This window comes from Taeniopygia guttata, chromosome 2, assembly GCF_048771995.1.
Source record: "Taeniopygia guttata chromosome 2, bTaeGut7.mat, whole genome shotgun sequence".
Classification (NCBI taxonomy): Eukaryota; Metazoa; Chordata; class Aves; order Passeriformes; family Estrildidae; genus Taeniopygia; species Taeniopygia guttata.
Genome location: NC_133026.1, coordinates 64598472 through 64625805, shown reverse-complemented (window position 1 = coordinate 64625805; position 27334 = coordinate 64598472).

The following is a 27334-nucleotide window of genomic DNA, read 5'->3' as shown; positions in this document are numbered from 1 at the left end:
ATAAAACCACAGAGAAGAAGGAACATACTTATAGTTACCATGACACTCTATAAAAATCCCATACTTAAAAATGTTTTTTCTGATTCCAATTTGAAAAAACAATAATCCAAAAACCAATTTATTCAGCCTTCTGATTTTTTTAAAATATTTGTAATAACTAATTACTTGGAATTTCCATATGAACATTTCATATTAGTTTTATTTGCCAGTATGACTGAGAAGACAGGCATAGCCCATCCTGCTGGACCATGGCTCTGCATGGGACTTGCTGTCTTCGACCTCAGCAGAAACAGAAAAGACTGAAAATTGTCCAGGGAGGCTTTGAACTTTCCATTTGCTTCAATGAGCAGGGCCACTACAGATCTAGCACCTGACACATTGGAAGTAACTTCTACAGACAGCAGAAGTAAACTAAGCAAGACTTGTTTTCACTCCACAGGTCTCTCATAAAAGTTCAACAATATCTAATTTCCTCACAACAGTTTTTTGCCTACCAGAGCACTATGTGCTTTTTATAGTACTAAACACAATTTATTTTTCTTAAAGTCTATAGGAAACTCACCTAAAAACTTGTATCATAGCTTTTCAAGAAACTTCTGATCCGGTTTCACCACCACTCCCCAAAAAACCCCCCAAAAAACCCCATCTAACTCACCCTAATGAACATCCAAACAAAAAAGTATTTTTGATATGGTGTATACCACCCTCTTTGAAAGCATCCCAGCTAAATGTGAAAAACTGCCTATGTTGCAAGTAGTCCAGGAAAAAAAAAAGGTTAAAATATGTGAAGATGGTATCCTGTAAGTGGCAGGGATGGTGTTTGTAGTCTTTTGCAAAGATCTGGAGTATGGAGAAAAAGTAATTGAGATGAAAAATGAGCACTTAGAAATTAGAATGCTGTCAGGTAAGATATCTGGAATCAGGCTGCAAACTTAGGTGGATAAGTTGTTATTGTCAGTCACCAGTGATGTACAATATTAGTACAGGAATCCATACAAAAGTTACATACTGCATGCAGAACCGATAATGACATGAATGATCATTAATCTGCTAAACAGTAGGAAAGATTCCCTCAAAATAACAGATTTCATTTTTGAAAGAAAAATGATACTAGAAGAAATCAAAGACATAAGTGGATCACATTTATCTTAAGCAATAATATTCCTTTAATGATAACAACTGAATCTTACAGTGTACTCTATATATAAATTTCATACATGCTACCTTCAAGCACTCAGTAGATCAATTTAATTAAACCATAGTTTCTCAAAATTGTAGAATAAATTTTATTCTGTGCCATTACCACAGATTAATACAGATGCATTTTTGAAGTGAAGTATACAGACTGCAGAGTAGATCTTCCTATAAATGTAGAGACAACTCAGTCAAAATATTAATTTATTATCTTTGTCTTTGTTGGTGCAATAAAGTGTAATAGTAAGTATACTTTTACACTGACATCTAGCAATGAGAGGGTCAAGTCAGTGTAATAAAGCTGGCAGACTAGCACAAGTGTCTCTGCTTGTGTTATAAATATTACATAGCAGACATTTTCCAAATGAAAATGTGAAGGAATATTCTAGAAAAGAAATGAAAATTTTCCATGAACATCAGAAGATTGAAACAGCCAAGAGTTCAAATACTCATGAGGGTAAAAAGATGAACCTAAATCATGGAGGCATCAATACATTTACATTGCTATCTCAATGTGGTTCAGAATATAGCCAGGAAATAAGTAACATGCATATACAAAGTGCCTTCAAACATGTATTTTTACCAAAACCTATGAGGATTATTACAAGACAGTTATAATATTTGTGAACTATTTTCAAGCACTCATATAAAATATAGATTAGACACTTGATTAGTTTTCCACAATTCCTTGAACTCTCTCCAACCCCATAAGAACATTTTGTACACTGCAATCACCTTACAACACATCTGAAAGTAGATTATAAATAATATGGCAAGATGGAAAGTATTACAAAGTAAAACTAAGCCTTTGGATTGTGTCTTTTTCCTTGTTCTTTGCTAAGCAACATGCCATTGGATCTTATGGCTCTGAATCATCTGGTACTGTCCATTAGTGGCTAAGTTACTGAGTCAATGTTCTTAGAATATACAAACAAGAAAATCTCCAAAACCGGATGTCCTCTTCTAATCTCCAGCCTAAAGATACATTTCCACTTCTTTTCTTTAGCAGAAGCTGTTTTTTTGGCTGGACTAGCAGAGGCTCATGTGATTCTTGTGTTTGTCATGGAACTTCATTGAACATAAATATTGTTCACACCCATATTTGTCAATACTCTATAATGACTGCAACTATTTAAGCTCCACATTCAAAGTCCTTTACACATGCTATATAGCCCTGCTAACGTTTCCCAACTCAATGGTAACTTGGCACTTGGCAAAAGAAAACTTAATGCATTTGCTTATGGTCAAACAGCTGAAGTCTAAACCAGACACAATGCACAAGTTTCTCCTTTTGAGTGATGTGAGGTTTTTGTTCATGTGTAATACTTTGATAGACCAAGTATTACAGTGCATTCCAGATGCAGTGTGCTGCTGAATACAAATCTCTGGCAGCAGCTCATGGCAAATTTTGCAGACCGCTATGGAAAAGGAACAGATGTATGGGTGGTTTCTGGCTGTGAGATCAGGCACCCAGGTAATGCTCGGGTAGTGCCAGGCCCAGACACCAACAACACCAATGCCGCAGTGGCAAATTCCCTTTACAGACACAAGAGGCATGCAAAGGAAGGGAGCCACTGCCTCTCCATCAGTTCTCACACTGTGGTCACCTCTCAGTCCATCAAAGAGCTGTGAACAGAGCTGTGCCAGAAACAGCACCATGGTGTTTCTCAAACTCTGCTAATTCCCTATGCTCAGTTTAATTATATGAACTACTCCAGATACTAATCAACACCTCACATTATGATGATGCAGTTATAAATGTAATTATAAAAGCAACATGAATAATTTCATTTAGTACATTTCGAGCTGTCCATTTCTCTCCGTTCCCTTTGTTGGCAACATACAGTGGGTCTGCTTGGAACTTCTGGGAACCAGGCCACAGACATATGACATGTTTGTACTGAAAAGCAGAGTCCTGCAGACCTGAATCAAGGAAAAAGTAACTTAGATGTCTGTTGGGAGTTTTGCCAGAATTATGACTGCAGAATTCAGGCCACTGTGTGCCAAGGACTCCGAAAATAAATGCTTCCTTACAGAAAATAATGTTTGATTTTAAAATCCAATTCCAGTACCCAAGTGGCAGGACGCAAGTCTGCCAGTGGCCCTATAAACACAGTGTCAATAACTGTCCATTCTTCTTTCTGCTGCTCACTCTTTGTAATGCAGCAGTACTTGGCAGGCTACAACAGGGAGAACGGCCACACTTGGTGTGTGCTTTAGAAATGAAGGAAAGTGAAGGCACCAGTCTCATACAACATATAATTTAAGACTATGAAAATAAATGAAAAGTTAAAAGGACAATTTGCTCCCATAGTACCAAAAGAAAAAACCAAAACAAACAAACAAAAAAAAAAAACCACAAAGAAGTTTCCACAGCCCTTTGCAAGAGAAACCAAGCCAGATTCCCACCCTCCAAGCCGTCTTCTGTCCTTACGACAAGCTATGACTTTGTCATCTTGATTCTTGTTTTAGAGTAGATGGCACAAGTGGAGGAAAGCAGAACTCCACCAGAGCAAGTGGCCTTAAATTACAGTTAGAGCGTGGTAGGCAACCCCAGACTGATCCCTGACATTTTGCCAGGTGATGTACACAGTTTTCAGGCTGTCATCTGCAACGTGGTGCAACATGCTGAACACCCAGTTTCAGAATGCCCCATTTCCCAAGCTCACCCTGCTCTAAAGCTCAGTTTACATCTAGATTCCAGCATGCTCCCACATATCAGGAATGTAGAGGGTCTGGAGTGTGATCAGCCATGCAAACACGCCATGTCTGACAGGACAGCAGTGACAACATTTAGCACCTGACTGATTCAAGTCCTGAGCAGCCCAAGGAACTGACAGAGTGGTATCAAATGCTACAGACAATCGTTAAAAAAAAAAAAAATCTCAAAATGTTCACTCAGAAATGCTGCTTCTATTTGCAACTCATGGATTTTTGCTGAGATAAAAGACAGGGTGAAGTTTCTTTATTCATTTCATATACGGGACTTTAATATGCACATGCTATAGGAACTATAAATTAAGAAGATAAAATAAATCTATTTTTCAGATGAACAAAGAAAATCCATGAGAAAAGAGAAAGAATGGTTGACATAATGTGTTTTACTCTGGCTAATGCTCTGACTTGTATAAGGATATGAACAAAATTTTTATCCAGAGATTCCACATGGGAAAAATACAGAAGCTGACTTCTGAAATAAGAAAACCTATACTAAGCTCATGAACATTTAAAAATCCCTCCTTACATTTATATCTAATATAATGACAATTTTCTGTATTAGGAATGACCTTAAAACAGGAAGCCTGAATTACACATATTGCTGGGGGATAAGATTCAGATGGATCCTACAGAAGGATGAACTTACAACTAAATTAAAACAAGCACATCATCGAAAGTATGTAAACAGTCTCATTCATTGAAGTATGACTTGAAAGCAGCTTCAGTTTGGAGGGCAGAGACAGTGAGATTAGTTTCCTGTACATTGCCAAGCTGGAGATAAAAAAAAAGGAGAAAACAGTTATAACTGCACTTTCTAATGAAATAGAATAATGTAGGGAGTTCAGACTATATAATTGTGATTCTCACTTCTTACAGATACATGTCTGTGTTGTTTAGGTTTTACATTACAAATCTAATTTTTATGATTTCTAACTAGGCATAAAATCCCACAGTATGACAAAGAGTGTCAATATAAGGTCTCATCTTGCAAGTGTATTACTATTTCTTTCCTCTGCTAGTAAATATTAAAATGCTTTTAAAGAAAGTTAGGCACAGTGATTAAGTTGAAAGGAGGTAACAATTAAAAGACTGTCAGCCCCAAAAGTATTTTCTGCTCCTGTGTAATGAATAAAGAACCTATGGGTCTAATTCACCACTTTATTTTGGTAAACTGTTATGCTTTCAGTGGAGTTATTTTAAGAGACAACCACAGTGCAAAAAGACTTAGGACATGTTGCACTAATATATGGTCCCACTGGATTCAGTTTTAAAGAAAAATAACAGAAAAAAAAAATAGAAGCAAAAAAATCAAGCAAAGTGAATACGCATGAGAATTCTGCAATAAAATTTAGGAGACAAATATCATTCTTAAATCCTGCATTCCATGATGTTCCAGAAGAATTCTACTGAAGAACTAGTGATGTACGTAGAAAAAGAGCATGTGATATCTTGGAAACAAAAAGGCAGCAAAAAAGTCAAATTTTGCAAAATGTGAAAGATTACATGCAGAAGGAAGGAACACAGAACTCTTTCATGCTTAAATAGTAGAAGGAAACAGATTCTGTTAAAACTGGTATGAGTCCCTTATTGTTTCTGAAGCGTTGTTCTTTATAAGGACTCTTCTATTAAGCTCTACCACAACCTGGAGGAAAAAGTCAAATTGCTGAAAAGTTAATCTGTTGAATGTCTATTTTATATTGGTCTGTTGCTTTTGGTTTTGCTTTTCATATGACAAATATGAAAACGTCAACCTATTTCATTTGCTTATGTTCTGATCAAGGTCAAGCGTGATTTCTGCTTGTTAAATTCCTAAAGATTGTTTTAATTGCACTTTACAAACTAACAGGGACCATGTTAGGTTTTGAAAACCATAGTCCTTAATTTCACTCTCATATATGTGACAGCTGGGGAAGAGCTCAAGTAATTTCAAGAGGACATCATTTTATCTGGAAGAAATACAGAACCAGTGATGTGTACAGAGCAGCCTCATTTTTTATCTGACTACAAAGGCCAGGGTATAAGGGCTCTCAAAATGCATTATTTTAAATTGGGAAAAATCACACTGACAATGCAGACCATTTCAGTGATAACTAAAAAAATTGCATATGAGAACAGTTCTAATAAATCAGTGACATTTTAAACCAAACCAATTTGTATTTAAGATACATCTAAAACTAAAGCCCTCCACCGAGAACTGGAAATTGAATGGCTCAAAAGATGTTGAGCTCACAGAGTTTGCTTTTTAGGTGGAGGTGTCAGCCTCCATTGAGGACATATCCCCTCCATTGACATGTTCCCTCCATTGACATGTCCCCTCCATTGGGACATGTCGTCCCATTGAGGGGTCTTTCTGAAAACTTTGATCCAATCATATAATTTTCCCAAACCCTTCAGAAATAGAATATCTGAATTCAAGCAGCCTCAGCTCATTCCCAGCATTTGTAACTAGCAATGAAGCACTTGAATAAATGGTGTTTTGGAATATAAACTGAAATTGCAATGTCAAAAATTTTGCTGGCTGAACATAATATCCTGTTACACACAAGCCATTTTTCTTCTCCGAGTTGTGGTTGCTTTCATGCTCACACTGAGAGCAGGTGGTCAGCATAAATATGTAGAATGTTTTGTTGAACACAGAAAATATTGACCACTAAAAATAATACATACATTGTTTAGATTCTCCAGAGGAGCTCCCCAGGTTTCACTGCAGCTTTTGAAACTCCAGTGCAGAGTGTGGAAATAGTGAAATTTTATATGCTTTTATAGAAGCTCCTTGTCACCTTCTGCTGAGTAAATACTGGAAAACAACAATCTTGAACATTTCCCTAGTGTCAAAATAAATAAATAACAAATTTAAATTTGTTTCAGAGACAAGCATGACCCTTTAAATAAGTTTTTCACCTATATTTTGGTATGCATGATACATCCCTCAGAGACTACTTACAGAAGGACTTTGGAATTATATGCAAATATGTTCACACAAAAATTTGCCCAAGGGATGACTGTTCTAAAACCTCTTCACAAAAGTCTCTTTGTCAACCTGGGGTAGTAAAAATGCCCTGTAAGGAAGGTGATCTATCACAAGCTGCAAACAAATAAGTATATGAAAAAACACACAAAACAGTTTGCAAAACAATCATAGGCTCTAAAATATGTTTCCATAAGGGTTTTCTGACCAATATCAAACTAAGATTCATTTCAAACTTCTCCTCCTCCCTCCAAAAGAAGAAGGCTGAATTCACCAGATGCATTATATAGCAAATCAGTCACCTTGCTGTCAACTTCTAACACTTTTTTCTCCACTGCTAACAAAAAGTTCAAAAGGGGGACATCATCTGATTTTTCCTGACAATCCCTTTCCTATTTCCCAATCTGCAAGCATATATATTTGAGATATTTAGCTCTGGCTGGTTTGTTTCAGGTTTGATACTTTTCAGAAGCTTACTGTATGTGTGTTACCATATATGTCTCAATATGTTTTTTTAAAAAAAGGAAAGAAAGGGGAAAAAATCATTCTGTTTCAAATAATGAGCATGTGCACCTTTTTGCCTCAGGCCTTCATACACAATTTAGCCAGAAAGCCAGGGCAGATCATGATTTAGCATTTGACATCTCTTGCCTTCAGGCCAGGGGAGACTAATACAGATTTCTGACTCTGAGCACACCATAGGAAAAAAAAAAGTGAGAGAGAGGCCTTTTATTGACTAAATGATAAAGAGGTTTGTAATGATAAATAACAGTCATTTTATTGTGGAATTCCCCAGAAAAGATGCATTCTGCAGTGTCTGAAGAAGCCTAAAAGCCGAAGCTGGTTCCCTGTGGATCCAAACCTGTTAAGCTCCAATCTTTCCAGGCAGAAATAGAGGTCGCAAATTGCATAGGACCTGCACTATTAAAACTGTATAAGCACGATACATAATCACTGCTGCATCCAGGACAGTTAGCACTAAGAGGATTAGCTGAAGGCTGCTTCTGGCTCTCTCTCCCTCAGCCTGCATCTAAAACAAGCCTGGTACACACCCAGACTGCTTGAGAATTTTCTGCCAGCTTTGATCGATAGTTTAATTGTAAACTTTGGGAGCAATAATGGATAATTCAGCTTGAAACGTCCATTATAAGCACTGTTGCAGAGGATGGAGCTTTCAAAATTAAACAAGAGTTGTGTAATATTATTACATTTGTACTGCTCACCTACAGTTAAATTCCATTTACAAATACTGTCTTGACAATGTATGGAGTTCAATAAACATGGGCCCAGGTGGGTTGAGTGGGGAAAGGGAAAAGGAGAGAAGCTGAAGCCAATTATTTGCCATCTATTCCAGAAAGATTTTTATTTTAACTTCACATATTAAAATACATTGAAATGGAAACAGGAAGACAGGAGATAGAGACAGATTCAATCACTGAACTAAGTTGTGATTACTGTTTTGACTGCAGCACCATGATGGAAATGTACCTAAATGTCTGTACAGAGATCATGATACAGCAATGCCAGCAGAAAAAATATCCCAGGAAAGTGGTAAACATGCACTGCTCAGATGGTCTATGTTGGCATAATCAAATTTTTAATAGGACTTGCGTCCGTGAGTTGAGCTAGACTGGAGATATTCATGATATCATATGGGTTATTTTCTGAAACACAAGAAGACACAGCAGCATTCTGTGGTGAGAAATTGTCCTGTCTTGGAAGATGAATAGACAGAGTGGCCAGGAATTTACCTATCAAGCTTTTTTTATCAACAATTCTAAAATGATGAGTGAGGAAGAGGGGCTTGTAAGAACATGGATTTTGAAATAAAAGCAGCATTTCTGCAGGCAAAAACTGAATTCTGTTACAGAATCAAGTATTTTTCTAGTTTTATGAGTAAATTAGTTGCTTGAACAAAACTTGCTGAAAATTACAATGTGAAGTTAGAAAAGTAAATCATGCTACCAGGTTTCCAATGAATTTAGGAACTCAAGTCAAATTTACCCCATAAACCATTCCACAGCTTATTTGAATTAAATGAATTCCCTAATCATAATAAGACCAGTGAGATAGGAATGAGTGTCAAGGTCACAAAGATCTTTTCCCACTCCTCATAAAGGCCATTGACATCCATCTAAGATCTCCACAAGTCCATCTTAGTTTCCCCAGCCAAACTCTCATGTTTTGATCTAATGACTAGGACTTATGGCCAGAAGTATTTTGTTTTGGCTTCCTTTGTTTTTGAGAAGGTGAAATCTGTATTTAACTGCATACTACACACAAAGGTCAGCTAAAGCTCTTCCTCTCATGCCTGACTAGCATGCAATTAAATGCATAGTATTCCTACTACCTTTCTTATCACCCAGCTAGGACACCTTGACAAAAAAATGCCCAGCATGAAGAAAAGGAGCAAAAAAGAAAAGGGTTTTTTTGTTTGCTTGCAAACCCAAAAACACGTGAAAAATTATGCAAGTAGAAACAAACTGGATACTTCAGTGCAACTTGCAAACCAGGAAGCTGCTTGGCAGATGAAGCCAGGTAGCACCAATTTTTGCTGCACAATAGTACCTGCACTGTGTGTAAGTCATTGCCATGGAAATGCTCTAACTTTCATGGCTCAGTTATCTTCAAAGAAAACTTCATCTCATTCCACCCCTTTTCTTTTACAGCAAAAAACATCTTTCCATTTGCTATAAGTTCTTTGCAAAATGATGCAGATTTAGGTGTCATAAAATATTGACACATTTTTAGCCTTTAACTGTGGTTTTTCCTCTTGGGAAATGAGGCAAATAAAAGTTTCTTTGCTGATCATTGGTTTATAATGCTACCATATTGCTGCCAGCTCCAACAAAGAACTGCTTGCACCAACAAAGACTCCCTCAGACTGTGGGATGAGACCAGAGTTTGCATTCCAGGGAATCAGGACATTACCTATGGCACTAATAATCTATGCTTGGAGGGACTCAAACTGCCTGCCATCCACCATCAGGAATAGTGTGGCCAGCAGGGCCAGGGCAGTAATTTTCCCTCTGGACTTTGTACTGGTGAGGCTGCATTTTGAATCTTATGTTCAGTTTTAGGCCCCTCACTGCAAGAAAGACATTGAAGTGCTTGAGCACACCCAGAGCAGCAAAACAAAGCTGGTAAAGGAGGCGAAGTCCAATGAGGAGTGGGTGAAGAAGCTGGGGATGTTTAGCCTGGAGAAGAGGGGGCTCAGGGAGAAACTTTTTGGTCTCTATAACCACCTGAAAGGAGGGTGTAGCCAGGTGAGGGTCAGAGTCTTATCCCAAGTTACAGGTGATAGGACAAGAGGAAATGACCTGAAGTTGAATCAGCAGGGGTTTAGTTTGAATATTAGGAAAAATTTCTTCACTGAAAGGGTTGTCAGGCATTGAGATAGACTGCTGAGGGAAGCGGTGGAATCGCCATCCCTGGAAGCACACAAAAAAACCATTTACATACAGCACTAATTTTTTGCCAAATCTTTAATCTGATCAGGTACATATTAGGAGAGTGTTACAGGAACAGTTATCAACTACAAGCACAAGGCAGCTTATGATTAATTCTGCTTGGTAAAGAAGATTTCAGTTTTAAAAATAAGAATGGACTGGAACTATTCACAGAGTTGTTTTGTTTTTGTTTTTTTTTCAGGATATTGAGGCTAAAACTGAAATACTAGGAAAATCAACAGAGTCCATCCAACTTGTCTTCCAGCTTTCACGGGTCCTTCACATAAAAAGAAATTAGGCAAAGCTCTGTGTGTGAAAATAAGGTGGAATTTGTTGGCCTAGTTACTGGGGTGATTGACAGAGTTTAATCTATCAAATTGTGTGCTGCAGTCACAAGCCACCAACCTGTGCTCAGCAATCACAGGTTGAAGGATAAATAGTTAGCATCCCTCAGAATTAAAATGTTAGCCCAAGTAGGGGTTAATAAAAGCTTCCTATTTCCTCCTCCTTTCCTGAGAAACAGATTAAGAGCAATGTATTTGTTCAAAAAAAAAGTTAAAAGAGAAGCTATGTGTGTAAAGCTAAGAGTTTTTGGTTGTGTAATTTACAATACAGTTTGGCCTTTAGTAATAATTCACTTTGCTTAAAATGGATAGACCAAAAATCACATAACCCAACTGAAATATCACGATTCACTTTAATGTCTCTCCCTCCCTTTTTCATTTCACAGAGTCACCTACCAGTCTCAAGACTATGTGTCCTATTCGCCTCATTTTTTATCTCTTGAGAATGAAATTCCGGAAATTTATTTCTATCAGAAAGCTCAACAGAGGCATAACAAAAAGGCATGCAAAACCTGCAGGTAAGTACACCTAATTATTCAGTGCATATAAGCTCATTCTGTCAAGAGGCAGTGCTATGGTTGCCTAAGCTCTGGGTTAGTTTATCCAGAATGAGCTCTGATCCTTCAGACCCTTTGTCTCTCTCTTGCACTTGACATGCAGTGAATGCCCACAGCCCTCTCCCTCTCAGAGCTGGGTATTGGAAGAGTTATTAAAACATTTAAGAGGCACAAGAGTTCTGTTCTTTCTCAGCAGGCTCATGTGAAAAGAATTAAACTAGCATTTGCAACTGTGGAGTTTCTTATTTCCAATTTCCTTTGGCTCTCAGTAGCATTTTTTTGTCAGGACTAATTCCATCCCAGTATATCTGATAAGAGATTTCTTTAAAATACACATTTTTGGTGAAGATACAGTATTCATGGCATCCAGCCATTTCTTCCAGAAAGACAAAAGTACTTTTATGCAAGCTCTTTAGTTTTCTATTTGTAGAAAAACTTCTTGGCAGATGCTGCTTAATTGATATGCACATTTCCAAGGTCACTTTTTACAGCAAAATAAATATTTCTCTCTGTTCCCTTTCTAAATCCCTGTATTTTCCTCAAGATGATATCTATGACAACAGGACTGTGTGTTTGAAGCGTGGGGTCACACACAATTTTTCATAAGCATACCTCTCTCCTTGGAAGAGATTTTTACTGTCTACCCAGCAGTGCACTCCGATGGCACACTTGACAGCCCAAAAAGCTTGGGAAGAAAGAGTTGCAGAAATGCTGTGCAAAGAACTCAAGTTTGGGAACAAGGCAACAAACCTTGTTGTTGGCAACAAAATTTATAACCACAAGAAAACCATCACTAATAAATGTTGGTCTTCTGATACACTGCTTAGTAAGATCCTGTTCTATAGCCCCCAGCTCTGGCTAAGTGCCACTGCCATTAGAAATCCATGATAAAATGCCTCTTGATTTTAACAGGATGATTTATGCCAGTTATATTGCTTGCTTCTACACACCCTTACACAATCTCCTTATACTCAGATCAGAATACACAATCAGGTGAGTTTATTTAGTTACTTACTGTCCTCGAAGGTTTTGGAGATCACTGTGGCCTGTGATTTTCTAGGAGAGGTTCAGCTCCGTTGTCTCCATCACGTCTGAGCAGCTCCTGTTTCCAATCACTTGGTGGTGCTGCAGGAGAACCAGAAGGGGCATCTCCAAACCTGCCCATAGGGAACATATTTTTGCCCTCTTCTCTGGAAATGATTAATGAAAAGAATAGCCTGGAAATATGTTTTAGCCAGTCAGGGAGACAACTGACCAAACACTTCACCTATATCCCAGTGCTCCATACCAGCTCCGTGGTTTTTAGCATCTGTTGGAAAACAAGAGAATAACTCCTTCAAGGCCACAAAGTGCTGGTATCCGTGCTCGGCACAGGCAAAAAGCCCTTTCAAAGTTAAATGGGCACTATCTTTGGGATTAAAACACGTCATTTACTGTACTTTTGTGAGTACATGCCTGTAGTTTAGTAGTAGGAAGGGACATCAACATGTGAAGACACACACCAAACAAGAAGCAAGCCACGCTGAAACAACCTTACAGTTAAAGACAAAAGAACACCTTCTTTTGGGCAGTAGAAGAAACAAATATCAGTATTGCAAAAGATTCAACATGAACTGCAGGAAGGGAGGTCGCTACCACAGTTCTGATGGACCTTTGTCAAGAATTCAGAAAAGGCTCTTTAGCAGAGACAACAATGGCTTGTTGCTTTGGATTTTTGTGGTCAGGTTTTGGTAGCAGCAGAGCTCCAGGGATGGTTTCTGAGAGAAGGTACCAGGAGCTTCCCCCTGGTCCAACAAAGCCATTGCCAACCAGATCCAAAACAGACCCATCACTGACCAAGGCTGAGCAACAGTGGTTGCAATTTTGGGATAATAAGTTTAAAAAGGAGAAAAAAGTTGTCACATGAGAGCAATTGCAGCTGGAGAGAGGAGTGAGAATATGTGAGAGAAACAGCCCTGCAGACACCCAGGTCAGTGAAGGAGGAGGGGGAGGAGGCGCTCCAGGTGCCAGAGCAGAGATTCCCCTGCTGCTGCCCCGAGAGAGTCACAGCAAAGAGATCCACCTGCAGCCCACAGAGGACCAGCTGGATGTGCACAAAGGAGGTTGTGACCTTGTGAGAAGCACACACTGGAGAAGGCTCCTGGCAGGATCTGCAGCCCTGTGGAGAGGGGAGCGGGTGTGCTGCTCCACCCTGGAGCAGGTTTGCTGGCAGGACTTGTGACCTTGTGGGAGACCGACACTGAAGCAGGCTGTTCCTGAAGGATTGCACCCCACAGAAGGGACCCACAGGGGGGAAGTTGATGAAGAACTGCAGCCTGTGAGAAGGACTCACCTTGCAGAAATTAATGGAGAACTGTGTCCAATGGAAGGACCCCACACCAGAGCCAGGGAGGAATGTGAGGAGCCCTCTCTCTGTGGAGGAAGGAGTGGTAGTTCCACATCCCCCTACACCACTGTGGGAAGGAGGTAGAGAATTTTGGAGTTAAGCTGAACCTGGAAAGTGGGGAAGGGTAGGGAAAGATGTTTTTAAGATTTCGTGTTTAATTCTCATTATCCTACTCTGACTTGTTTGGCAATAAATCAAACTAATTTCCCCCTTGATTGGCAATAAATAAAACTAATTTTCCCTAGATCGAGTTTGTTTTGCCTGTGATGGTGATTGTTGAGTGCTCTCTCCCTGCCCTTATCTCAGCCCAGGAGCTTTTGCTATATTTTCTCTCCCTGCCCAGCTGAGGAGGGGGTGCTAGAGCAGCTCTGGTGGACATTTGGGTCAGCCCACCACATAGGAGTTAACATAAGGTACAAGTTAGCACAGTTATGACTCAGGGTATATCAAAGTTCCACCAGTTCCTGCCAATCACTTCAAGAAAAGTCCTAGGGAAATTCCAATAAACTGAACACTTAAAAATTTTTTGTAAAATTTTGTGGAGATGAAAACGCAGTTGCATATATACATGCAGTATACAGGAGCATAGGACAATAGGAGGATAAAAAATCATATATATAGGCTATCCTCTATTATTATGTGTGAATGTTGGTAAACAGATTTCTATTAAAATGTGGGTGCTTAATTTCTAAGACACTAGTTTTGGTACAAGTGATGCTCAAGTCCAAGCTAATCACAGTGGGAGAAAAATGCTTACAGCAGATTCTTGACATCTTCTACCTCAAAAGAGTGAGGTTACTACTCTCAGGAAAACTGACAAGACAGCTCTGCTAGCAGCCTCCATGCATTGGGAGTCAGGATTCCAGTTTTAATACTGAGACATGCAATATGCTCTCATCCCCACTAAGGCAAATTTTCCTTGCATGATACTTTTATGAAGATCAGCAACTGAGGAAATAAACATTGCTCTAAGCTTGGCGATGGCCAGTCCAACACCCTTCAGCAAAGAGCCAGTCACAAAGAGCAGATAATAATTCCCTTGTGCTGACATCCACTTCCAGTCCTTGCTGTAGCAGCAATTCGCCTTCGCAGCGTTAAGCACATTTCCATCTGTAGGCTGCCGAAAACCAGCATTTACTTTGAGCAGAAATGAATGGACTTTCAAGCACAACAGAACTTTTTTTTTCCCTCTTCTGTGTGGGTGTTTCTTTACTAGAAAGAAAGCTGTATGAAAGACAAGGAAAGTGTCTTTGATGTGTATGTGCCATTTTAAAAATAAAGACTCCCTCTCACATACTCAGAATTTTACCAAGAAGTAGCAATTACAGGATTATCTGTGACTTCAAACATGAATTCTTTGGATGCTGTTCTTGCCTTGCTTTGTTACATTAATAATTATGTTTTAAGCAGTCTGGGATTTTTTTTCCTATTTACAAACTACAGTTTGGTAATAAATGTGCAATCACAGGATTGCTCACCAAAAAGGGAAATTTGCTTTCTGTCTTGTTATAACAAGTTTCAGCAGATAGCTAATTAACATAAAAGATATCTTTCTTCAGTCTCTTCACAGGAAGAAAAAGGGTAGACAAGCTATGAATTTCTGAATGAGGTTTTGGTGTTTGGTTTTTGTAAGACCTGATGAAGTGTGCTTATTCCTACATAAAAATTTGCACTTGAAATTTATAAAAGCTGCTTTCAAGGCATCCAGAAAATCATGCAAGCATTAAGAAATTTTTATCAGGCAAACTACCAGCTGTTATTAGCACTCATGCTTTGATCAAAAAGATGGGAGTTTTTGTTTAAATAGCTGACTACAGTCTGACCATAACTCCAAATCAAAGAATTTAGAAGAGCTGCTGGCACAGACACTGCTGGGGAATGGGTCTGTGCCCAGGTGGTGACCTGCACTAAGGGGCTGAACAGGCAGTCTCTGCAAAGCCACAGTCAAACATTACAGCAAAGGGCTCAAGAGCTGCCTCCTGAGGTGTCCTAAATACACATAGAACACTAACATTCGCTAATGCCAGAACACCAAAAAATGTTTCAGTACTGGAATTTAACATGGAAGAAATTTTGTCACTCTTTTGATTCCTTGGGAAGCCCCAGGAGAGAAGACACACAAACACGAATATCTATAAATCAGACTGGAGTCCAAAGGCTGCAAAGGTTCTTTAAAGTCACCTCAGCTTTCTTTTTATGCACCTTGGTCTCTAAGTTCATCTTTCAAAGAATTTTACTGTTACAATAAACTCACACACAGTTTGGCTGAAAAAAATATGGGGGGTGGAACAGGAAGTAATTGAACATGTCAAAGAGTAGCTGGAGGTTTTTTTCTGACAGAGCTATTTCAGAAATGCTAAGGACTTCACTGTCTGAAATGTAAAAATATTATGCTTCAATATTTTCTAGAGAGAACTGGTTTTCCCAGAAGGACAATTTTCATTTAAAAATTCACCTATGATTTCAAAAAAATTAAATATTTAAAAACAAACAAACAAAGAAAAAAATCAAAAACCTCAAACCTCACATTTATACAGTGTGATGGAACAATTCAATACATGCTGGCCAAAGTACTTTGACTGATTGAAAACATTCTTCCTTTTTTTTTTTTTTAAGAGAGAGCTGAAAACATTCTGTGCTGGTTCAACCCATGAAAAACAAAATATCCTTTATTCATTGCAACAGTCATAACACCTGTGCAAGCTACAGAAATAGTATTGTTCTCTTCTTGAGGAAGCTGAGCACACAATAATCCAGTGATTTAACCAAGCTCACATAAGAAGTCAATATTATTGCAGAGAATTATTCCCTTCCCCTTTCCTTGTTAGTGAAAAGTATTAACAGGGCCATCAGAAAAAAAAAAAACCAAACTGTCATCTTATCCTGGCAGTCTCTGCAAAAAAAAAAAAGAAAAAGCCCAAGTGAAATAGGAGTTGGAGGTAGATCCTATCAGAGCCATCTTGCATCTGCCATACTTAGAATTTTCATTTTGAGAGTGGATTTTTTCTTTGGCTGTTGATTTCTTAAATCTATGAAAGCATTGAACATATTAGAACATCCAGCCACACTTCACATCAGAGAGAAGCCTCCCATGCTTTGGTTTTTCCTTTAGAGATTTCCAAAGTCTTACTCTGTCTAAAATACTTCCACCTGCATGAGAATTTACACATGGCTACTTGACATGCAAATCACCAATAGCAGAGAGAATTACTCTACTCTTCAATGGCAGCTTCAAGGTGATCCTGTAAAAACATCTCAGCAGAGCAGGAAGACCACGGTACTGAGGGCTCCTTAGGGCGATTGCATGTGCACAGAGAGAGGAGTTTCAGTGCACTGAAGACACACAGCTCTGTATCTCTGCTCTAGTTCACCCTGCATGTTAAATCTCTGCCCTGCGGGAACACCAAAAAGGTGTTTACAGAAGGAGGTCTCTGAACTATTTCATCCTGTATCTGGGGGAAAATGGAAACCCTGCTATTGGGCGAAACAGTGTTTATATTGTTGATTTGCCATGATTGCTGCTTTTGCTGCCAAACAGCTCGGCTTTGTTGTTACCCCATGAGCATCATGTTTGTAGGCACCTGACATACACAAACCCCAACTTGATTCCAGATTGTGCACCTTCTACCACCCTGAGATTTCAGCCTTTTCCTAGACTCCTGCATTCCACTATTTCATCAAGAAGGAGGAACAAAGACTACCTTATCTAATCAGATTGAAGGACATCTTTTATTCTCCATCAAAAAGCATGACCATGGTGCCTAACAAGTAGCTTGAGTCTTTTATGTTTGTTTTCAGTTTGAGCAAGAGGAAAATAACAGGTTTAGCTTTTGTAATTCCCTACATACCTCCCAAAACCAGTCCAGTTCTATTCTGACCACAGAAATCCTTGCTTTTGAAATACAGGCATGTGTTAGATAAGCCTGGATAGAAACAGGACTAAAATGAGACCACAACATTAATTTTTATCTTTGACTCTTGGCACTGAAATGTGGTTCTAGAGAGATGCCACAAAGCCATTTTGAAAATAGTTTCCAGAGGACAAAGCTAAAATCTGGGTTTCATTGCACTCTGTCCTGCAGATAAAGATTTGTCCTAAAATGTTTACAGATTGTAGAGGAAGCAGACACGCATTTTTCCCAAATATGCAGGAAAAGATCATGGCAGACTGAGGAGCTGATCCTGTTCTTCCAGTGTGCCATACAGATTAGCACAGAACATTTTGTGCATTTTTACTTGCATAAAATTTTGCCTGCCCTGTTGAGGTGACCCAAAGTAAACAAAGGCCACAAAATGTGGGTTTTTTTAGTGGGAGAACATCTCTTGAGAAAATAGACACATTTGCCTGGCCAAAGATTATGACAAAAAAGAACTCAAACAAAAAGGCTCCCACACAACTCTAGTACTGTAGGTACTCCTCTACAGCAAGAGTTCTCTTGTGCAGAAATAGTAGCCTGGCCTTTCACATGTCCCAGGAAGTGTGCACAATACCTGTCTAGCTTAACATCCCAAAGACAGCCACATGTAAGGGAGATGATATTGCACATCCCTGAATACTCTGAAGGACTGCAGTGAAGACCAAGACTCAAATTACTGCTAACAAATACCCAGTGTTATCATGGCCAGAATTTCCTGCAAAGCCACATATCCATTTTCTATTTTGCCTGATCTGGGATGAACTACTGTACTCTAAAGACCAGACACGTGCACACAAGAAGGCTTTAAACAATTTACTTTTTGTTACCAGTAATGAAAAAAAAAAGTCTAAGCCTAAGAATAACCATGAAACGAATTTTTCTTGCAGCTCCATCCTAATTACTGCCTGCCTGCTTGTTGTCTGACTCCATGAGCAAAAAAATATGTAATTCAAGACATATTTAATGCATGTTTTTAGAATGTTGAAAAATTATGTTCACATGTATAAAAGTCAGGTTTTAAAGGCAACATCCTGCACTCTTTCCCAAGAACTGCTAGGGTTTATCAGTTGTCTGTCAGACCTCCTGTCACACTCGAATGAATTGAAAAAAAGTCCCATTACAAAATGCAGAAAAGAAGCACAGTTTCTTCCTGCAATCATATTTTGTAAGTAGTAAATCCAGACTACACAAAGCAAATTGTCAGCAATAAATTCACTAGAGAAACTTAATGGTTGTAACAGACTACAGTTGTTGTAATAATTCTATTATTACAACAGAATAATAATTTCCTGATTAATTAATAATTGTACAGCACAACTTCGCTTTTTCACTTTTTAATGTTAAGCAGTAGCCCCATCTATCCACACCCATGGCATATCAGTGAAAGACACCTAAGAACTGCACACTGAAACATATTTAGACTTTGAAAAGATACGGAACATAGTCTGAAACACACATCTTGTCTCAGGACCCAGAAACACTACCAGGTCTACTGGTTAAGATAAATAACTAGCATAAATACTAAGCATAAGACAACACAAGAAAGAAAGAGGACACCTTGATCAAACAGCCTATTCTGTTCCATCATTTAATAGTAGCTTTTCTTTGTTTTGACACTGAAAGAGCCTTCTATTACTACAAAAAATAAAGCCTTTTCCAGCAAATATCTTAGTGGAAAGAAAAAAATATCCTATAACTTCCTGGGGGAGCTGAAGAACACTGCAAAGCTTATAGACACAGTCTTGATAAAATTCCCATCAGAGGCCATCAGACTCAGGCAAAAACATGTAATGTTGGAGACCACAGGAATCAGGGACTAAAAAGATGTACCAGACTACAGGAGCCAGGTCCCTTGCAGACTTGTCACAGGAGTGGGTGATCCACTCCTATCAATACAGAAAAATTGTCAAAGGTTATGCCACAACAGGAAACAATGGGGGAGAAAAAAAAAATCAATTATTAGTCAGAAACAGCCAGCACTGAACCAAAAGTTGAGAGAGAGTTCCAACTTCAGGATTGTCAAGATGTCAAGATGTCCACACATCCAGCTCTAAATCAAAGCAAGAACTCTTAAGTGAATTGTTCAAGTAACTAGCAAGAATGTGGTAGAGAATACAAATACCTTAGAAAAGATTAAAAAAAAATACATAACAGATAGCATAGAAAAAATAAGCAAGGTAACAAGTTATGATAAACACAGCATCAACCTGTTCAATATTTTTATTTTTCCTTTCTGGGCAATGGTTAACTTATTTTACATAATTTTATCACTATTTTTTTTTTTTTAATGTGAAATGTGAATGAAAAAGTGCTAGTGGCAATCCTGGATGTGAGAATGGCTCAGTTAACAGGCTGACACAAAAATCCCAGGAAGATCTATAAAACAGGCAGTTGAACACAAATTCCATGATGTAAGCCTATGAGTTTTCAATGCATTAGGATTGGTCAGCAGGGTCAAAAATATTTTTTTTATTAAATATAAAAGTGTTTGCAGAAATATCACACCTAAAGAAAAGGTTCAGTGAAAATAATAGATTACAGGAATATCTTCCTATGATTTAGAAACTAGTTACCAGTTTACAGATTAGGAAGAAGTAGAACATGGGTCCAACATACTAAATAAAGAAAATATATGACAGGAGAAAGTAAGGTAATAGAGAGGCGGGAAAATGTGCTTAATTATATGGGCTAGCCAAAAATAAAGAAGATTAATAGGAGATTTAAAAGCACCCAGAAAACCTAGGACACAATGTATTTGAAATTCAACACAGAAAAGGAATATTAACTTTCTCTGAAAGGAAAAAAAATTCTTAGTTTCACACATGTATAAGTAGCTACTCCGGTGAAAAATAAAGGAAAACCTAGAACACTGTAACAATAAAAGGAAAGCAATTTGCACAGCTGTATGAAGGTGTTTTACTCTTGACCACCCGCCTACATGAAAACTTACAGGTTCCATTTATGGAATTTCAACAATGAAATAGTAACTTTTGAAATTTATTGTATTTCTTTACTTCTAACACTTACTTCATTGTGACAAACTCAATCTTAAATAAAACACAGGAAATAAAGAAAGGCGTAGAACTTAGTAGTGCGACTGAAAAACTTCCCCAGAAGCAGAAATAAGAAAGTTTAACACTATTCTATTGAAAGAAACAGCAACGAGAGTTAATGTAATGGGAGAAACGATGGGTACAAACAGGCAGTAGACAGTGTTGCTACTGGCTTAGATTAACTATGACTACCTTTCCACTGAGCTCAGGGAAGTGCAATCTTCACTCCCAATTTGTTCACATACGGATGCTGGGGTCTGTCCTGCAGCCACAAGCACGTGCAGCCGCAGCGTGTGAGGCTTTATTCTTCCCTCTCAACCACTAACACTTCCCAGTAATTGTGGTTCACTGATGTGATATATGACTGCTGACAATCTTAAATGCATAGCTTTTTATCAATCTTTATAATTGTATTTTTTTGGGTTAGTGTTTTATCAACAAACAGGCTTCTTTCATGTATAGCACCTTCTGAAATACTTGAGCACACGAGGATTGACAGAAAGGATATCGATATCTATTAATGTAATTATTTTTTTAAATCTATTTCATAAACAGTATAACTGTTATCAAGAAGATATTTATTGGCTATTGTTCAGAAAATATTATATTTTAGTCTTCTACTATTATTTGAAACTATTCCCAAATTGACGAAGGTATTCTTATCCACAAAAATGTTGAGGAATTTCTGAATTAACATGATGCAAGGACCACAAGACCTGGGTCACAAACAATGTCTTTTACTCCCAAAGCAAGCTTCTATTACTGTGGGCACTGATTCAAGCCTTGCCTTAACAGGCAAGAAATGATGAGTGAGTTAACAGCACAGAATTGCCATGCTGAAAGACAAGGGGAACTGTTCAGTGCAGGTGCAAAATTCCGGGGGCTTGAGGCACATAATGTCAGTTCTCATAAGTAATCATCTTCCAACACTGCTATTATTTCAGGTGCTTCTCACTATTTACGTGGAAAACAGTTGTCATTATTTCATCATCTGGCCACTTCGGAGGACTCCACAGGATTTAGATAATGCTTTTTAAAAATTGCATGGATTATTGAATTAAACCAAATTGATTTGTTGGCTTGAGAAAGGGGTGAGAAAAAGAGCCTTATTGCCATTACTCAGTAAGTTTATTACAGATTGCTCACTAAACAAAAATTACAGGCTTTGTTTGCATGTTGTGTGACAAACTTGAAACTACAAGTGTTTACATGTGCTGCACGCATACACTTTGGGGTTTTAATAGCTGGTTGACAAGAGATTAAAGGCAGAAATATGGCATTTTATTAAAGCAAACATATCAGTATGCCTTCCATGATAAAATGATCTAGTTTTCTTCAGACACAAAAGTTTCTGTTGAGTGATACCTTTGAAATTCCTTGAGGGCACCCTATTATTCACTTTCCCCAGCAGAGAGCAGCTGCAAATGGTCTCCAATTTTCAAAGAGTATTGCCTGGTCATTCTTTACTGTCAAAATGAAGAAGAGCATAAAAGTTAAGTCAATAAAGTAATATGAAATGCTTAATATAAAAATTCAAGAATGAATGATTAACCATTAAAAACTTACAGTAGCTATTTCAGCCAGGAAAAAAAATTAACATTTCCCTTGAAACCTATTAACACTCCTTGTAAACAATATTCTTTCTTGAAATATATGACCTTTCCTAATGCTCTCCATACACATGGCATTTTTCTTATATCCACTTTACCTTCACTGATATGCAGCTGAATTCCTCGGGAGAGGGTGTTTAGAGCCCCTTCCTCTGATGCACTGAAAAAAATGTACCCTTTGATTGCATTCCCCTTCACAAATACACCTAACTTTCAGCTTTAGATCTTAAAATCCTTTCCTCATCTGAGAGTTGCATGGCCTGTTGTGGCTATTGACATGACACCACCATTCGAGCCACAGCCAAATGCTGAGCATAAAATTGATCTCTCTCATTTGAGCCCCTGGTAGTCACGGGTATGTGCAGCAGGAGAAATGGCACTTCCCTGCTGCATGTAGCTGAACAGAACATTTAAAAACCTTCAAATTATCTCAGTTTCTGAGCCTTGGGTGACTACTTACACTAAGCACTGCTCATGCAACCTTTTGCACGGGAAATATGATCCAGGTTTTAGGAGAACTTTTAGAAATTCTCCAATTTCTGGCCTTTCTTAGGCCTTTCTAGCACTTTTCCCTAAAAGTGCAGAATGTGTGAACTATGTATTGTGCAGGTGACCCTGAGGAAAAACTGACACAGAAAATGCCTGTATTTTACATAGGAGACTAACAGATGTATTGGTCTAAAACTACCAAAAGACAGTTTTAGGAGTACACTCAGGGTTAGAACCTGAGATTCCACTAGCTCCACAATGACAGTGCGAGCCAAAACAATGGTAAGGTAATTTGTATCTTGCTGGAAGCAATTACATCATTAGAAAGATTTTGTGACAAAAATGATTTGAACAGTGATGGAATTGGAAGGTGTACAGCAAAAGTGAGCATCAATGCTCACTTGTGTGAAGTCACAGTATCAACTCCTCAGTTGAAAAAGATGTCAAAGGAAGGGGAAGGTGACACCCAGGACTGGCTTCCTATGGCTCACGCATAGTACATGGGTAACTGCCACTGGGGCTACGACTTCTTCAATTTCTCTTTCTTATTGGGATTTATGGGAACAGCCCAACAGGCCAACATTCTGTGCAAGACAGCACATCACAGTGACAATGACTACCACAGATCTCTGAATTTCGGGTCTACTGGACTGCACATAGCATCTCACATAAGAAAACATGTTTGCAGATCACTTCAGTTAGATCATAACCAGATTTTTGGGGAAGGCAAAATTAGAGAAACACTGATTAGGAAAGTCAAGGCAACCATGGCTTGGAAAAAATGAAATAGAAAATAAGAAGTAATACTATCAGTAAATTAAAATCCTTCCATTAGGAAAATACTCTCTAAAAAGCAGAGCAGAACTCAACTCAGATAAAGCAAAATACACAGATATCCACTTGTAGCTCTAGCAAATCTAGAAGGATAAGTAATACAGATCATAGGGAGTTAATTATCTGCATCACTTCATTCTGACTTTAGAGATGGGTGTCTAAATACAGATATAAATACAAATACAGTCATATCCTAGTAATATTTCAGAGCTCATCAAGGAAGGGAGAATGGGGCTCTGAGCCCCTCCCTGGTCTAATAGAAGGTCATGGCAGGGGTGTTGTAACTAGATGATCTTTAAGGTCCCTTCCAATCCAAAACATTCTGTAATTCTATGATTCCAAGATTTCTGGTTATCTGGGAAACTGGAATTCCCACTTCACTAGCTGCCTGTGAAATAGACATAGAATCTGTGCAAAAAAATTACATAAACCAGGGATCATAAGTCACACCTCAAAATGCAGTGTTTGGAAAATTGCACTGGAACTCAGGACTCTGTGTTTACTGCATAGACTGAACCCATACCAAAATAATCACAATTTACATCTATCCATAAGGAACTTGAACACCTTCCTTGAAATGCTGCTCAAATGTATCTCTGAATAAATGAAAGATGCACCTACATTCTCCACTGTACAGCTAAATGTGTCAAAGGAATATCATCTTACCTCAGGTCTACAGAAGACAGTGAACTGAAGTAAAGCCCATATTAACAGGTGAAAGCAAGGCCTTGTTTCCTTGTTACAAATCTTAATACAACTGTTGGTAATTAGATGTTAAGTAGATCTTTCAAGACAGCAATTTAGAAAACACAAAGCTACAAGCATTAGAGGCGGATATTGCATTTGAAGTCACATTTAAAGCAAGGATGGTAAAATCTACATTGTAACTGGTGAATCCTGTGATCTAGTGCTGCAGTGTTACAGCATTTACTCTAATAATCTTGGAAATACACACTTTACATGTACTCTGGTTTCAAATAGAAATAGTGAAAATACCATATATTAAAAGTGTCAAAAGACTTTTCCACAAAGCTAGAAAAAATTCAGTGAGGTGCTGAATTTAATATGAGTTTATCAAAGTAGTCTTAATTCAAAGAAAAAAAAGTGGGGATAGCTCAGACAGGTTTTTTACAAATCTATTGAAAATCTTGTATTTATGCTTAAACTAAAATACTTTGTTAAGTCCCACTGAAATTTATAGCTCCTAGATTAAAAAATAAGCTTTAGTTTCTTCATTTTCCTGACAGGAATCTCAGTTTTCATGGTCTGAAAATGGTATTCATTAAAGATTACCACTCCCTCCAAAGAATGATTAAAACCACATAGTTTAGACTCTTATTGCTAGTTACCATTAAAAAGTTCTATAAATAAAGATAAAGATATCAGCCGGCCTTAGTGAAAACCCCCATGACTGGTCATAGGCTACCCAATCATTCCAGACTTCTTGTTGCAGTAAAAAATTAAACTCACCTGTGAAGTAGGCACCCAATTAGAGTGAGACTGGATCATGCATATAGTAAAAGAGTGAGCAGCTCAGACATATTTATTGCTTAAATTTCACAGAATTTAGTAAAGTTTTAAAGTGGGAACTCATTGAAACTACACACTTGCAAGGGAAGAAAATCCAAAAGTAAGACACAGGATGTTGTAGGCAGTAAATAGACAAAAAACTCTAATAAAATGCAAGACAGAATTAGAAGTGGTGTGTGGTAATAATAAATTACATATAGTCTCAAAATGGAACAGAATAAGTATTAGAAACTTGCTAATGAAGTCATATGAAAGCTTAAAGACAAACCAGAGACTGAAGATCAGACACAGCTGAATAAAAATAGATGTGGATGATGTAGACTTGTATATTTGAGCTCACAGTCCAAAGAGTCTCTTATACAGACTGTGGGCATCTAGCCATTAAATAGCAGCACAATTACAGAAAAACACATCTTGACCTGGTTCTTACTATAATTTCTTTTTCTTTTACAATATAGTAGAAAAGAAGTGCCAGCATACTGTATGTTCTCAAAAGTTGGTTTCATACCTTTACATATCTTCCTGAAGACATGATAAACACCATCTACTCTGAAAAAAAAAAGTAAGACTTTTGATGTTAATCAACCTTTTCTGGAAACTTCTAACTTCTAACTCACACTTCCTTCTCCTAGAAGAAATATGTTGGTCAGGCATGAGTAGTCAGCATCATTGTGTGTGTTTATTTGTTTGTTTTAAATGCATGGGGGTTTTTTCTAGATGAAGCTTCTGTGAGTTCTAGCTTAAAACTAAATTACAACCCTTAAAAAAATTATTGGCATCTAATTTGTGCTCATGAATTAAATTCCCACAGGTTATTTTCCTTATAAAGGAACATTATAAAAATAGTAGAAAAATGTTAAAGGTCTGCTGTGGCATATTTTATATGATTTCCTGTGATAATCAGTAGAAACCTTCTATGCTTGAATTATGTTCCACCGCCAATCAGACCATGTCCATCAGTGAAAACAGCAATCCTAATCTGACTGTTGTCTAAACCAAAATGGAATTGTCATAGAACACTTCAGAGCATTTATTATTAATATTATTATTATTAGGCATTTACTGCCAGAAAAATACACTCCCTAGTTCACTCTCTGTGTAGTTATTGTTGTTTGGCTGGTGGCCACCACCAAGGGTGGTGAGAGTATGAACAGCTCCAGCACATTTGGGCATTCTACTTTATTCTTTTAGATGTCACACCTTGATACTGCTTTGCCTCATAAACATGTACCATTGGGTGTAATTTTAAAAGCTCCAAATCTCAGAACACTGAATGAACTTTTCGCAATTTTAAACCAGCCTCATGAGTTTGGAGGATATGGTCTGACACGTAAATTCAGCAGGAGTAGCACCAGCAGGGACATTGCACTGCAGTAGATGCTCCAGATGTCAAGGCACCCCTGCGTAACTAAAATAAGTCCCCATTAGAAGATTTTAGGATCCTAGTAAAATTTTCCTAAAATATTTTTGTAGTTGAGACAGTACAGTTCAATCTTGATGAGCGCATTCATTTATGATTTGTATTCTTTGCCTCCACAATGAATTATGGAGCCCAATTCTGGAGATCCAGGATTGTACTCAATGGAATGTCAGGTTTGTAACATAGCCTTGAGATGAGAAGCAAGTCTCTAAGGCACAGAACACACCAGGTCCTGAATCACACTAACCTTAAGCCATTTTTATTACACCTCCCCACCACAGCAAAAACACTCATAAGGTGAGAGAGCTTCTACAAAATGAAATAATCTCAGGAGGAGGTACAATTCTACATGCTGATGTTTTGTTCTAAGCTTTCTTCAATCAGCCTCATAAACCATAAGATAAACTCCTTATTTTTCATGAATATTCAGTTCACAGCCTTTTGCAGAAAATCACTGGGAGCCATACTGATGGAGTGTGACATCTTGATCTCACATTGACACATTACATTGCTTCCCATCTTCTCAAATCATAAATGAAAAGAGTGGCTGCATTCCACAGTCTCTGAATTCTTTCAAGACAGCTCAGCAATCTACGACTGAAAGGTAGGATAAATTATTACAGGAGACTTCTCAGCATGGCTGTTCTAAATCAAATGCTGTCAAATAATTTTTAACTTTCTTTGATCTGCACTCAATCTCTGTGTTCTTTGCTGACCTATAGCACAGACTCTCCTTGACTTCCATTCCTTTATTTTTCAGTGTCTCTGCTCATAAACTTTTATTTTCCCTTTTTTATCATGTAAGTGCAGAAATATATAAAAAAAAGACCCTAGATCCAATGGCTTGGTGACTTTTATTTTATAG